Genomic DNA, 1,547 nt, shown 5'->3' with positions numbered 1-1,547 from the left:
GTGAGGGGATTGGGTAAACACTGTCAGGTGTGCGTCTAAACCCTTCCGTCAAAAATGACTACTGTAGACGTCACTAAAAGTATGACGTCCCATTGGTTCTACTAACTATAGCACCCTAGATTATTTGGTCCATTGTGATTGGGTTGGCACCAACCCCATGCATACATTTCCACTTTGCTCAGCAGCACGCAGAATGGTCAGTCAGGTGCAGGATGCCCCTTAGTTACCCGGCCTTCCTCCAATTAAGGTTACAATCAATCATCGCTTTGGCAACTATGTGTCAATTAGTTTACTGTGGTTGGCCTCGAAACTGTATCTTCTGTCTGGAAAAGTTCTGATATCTCTGCCTGGGCGGATGCCAAGCCTAGGTGGTCACGTGCTACCCACACCATGAATTTGTCTACTTTCTCTCAATTTGTGCATTTAATTCTTATTCAGCTTGCCACCTGCCTACGCCTCCTTATCACAACCTTTCAAGGACAGGATATTCTGTTGTTAAATTGCAATTATATGTAGCTACTGTTCGTTTCTTCTATTGGCATGACCTTGGCTCTCCTGGCACGAGTTGCATCTGCTGAGTTTTGATTCAGCCGTCTCTTCACGTTTTGCTAGAACATGAATCTTGACTTGTTTGGCCTCTAGTAACCTGAGTTGATACTGCTTTTCGTGCAAAGTGGAATCGCACTTATAATACTGTGCTTCGTTTTGAGGTAGATTATGTATAATGGCGCTTGCCGTGCTATTCTTCTACTTAGCATAGCAAGCCGCACTGTTTTCTTAGCTTTCTTGCGGTTCCAAGCATATGTACAGGTGTTCGCTGATTGAATATCTCCATCCTGCTTAAAGCTTAAGCTTCTTTTGTATTTCAACATCATTCTCCTCCTTTAGGTTCACAAGATCTTTATTAATGGCGTTTCGTCTCTGTGTGTCATTTTTAGGTTGTCATTTCTTCTATCTGTGAGTCTGTCCGGGCCCTCGTGACGTCACCATTTGTCTTCCATTAAGGCCTTTTTGGTTTCTCCCGGGATGGTACTTAGGCAATATTCATTTCGTCTCATATGCTGGTAGGGTTTTCTTAATGGATACCTTACTGTCCATGGTTTTCTGGGTACTGGGACTTCAATAGGCGTTGTTCTTCTGATAGATACTGGGCAGAGCCCTACTGCGGCTCTCTGCTGGTTTATTTGCTCATCATACGTCACAAATCTCGGTGTGAATGTTCCTGGTACTTAAAAATGGGCGACTGGAGTGCAGGCTTTATTCGAGACCTCCTCTACATTGGGGTGAATGGCATAATATAAAATATGTGGAAATCTACCTTCACAGGGACATCCAGATGTGAGACACAGCAGGGAATGAATAACTTCCATACAAAGATGCACCCCAGGGATGCCTAAATGTGGACACAATAGCCTAGAATAGATTTGGCATGCCTTGTCAGGGATACTTTGGTGTCAGATGATGTGTACAAAAATATTGTGTCTTTTGTTGGAGATATCTTGGTATGAACAACACAGAACAATGTAGCATGTTTCCCTAGATATAGA

The sequence above is a fragment of the Ambystoma mexicanum genome, chromosome 11 (genome assembly GCF_040938575.1).
Source record: "Ambystoma mexicanum isolate Mex_15411 chromosome 11, UKY_AmexF1_1, whole genome shotgun sequence".
In the NCBI taxonomy this organism is placed as follows: Eukaryota; Metazoa; Chordata; class Amphibia; order Caudata; family Ambystomatidae; genus Ambystoma; species Ambystoma mexicanum.
Note: the sequence above shows the minus strand (reverse complement) of the source record.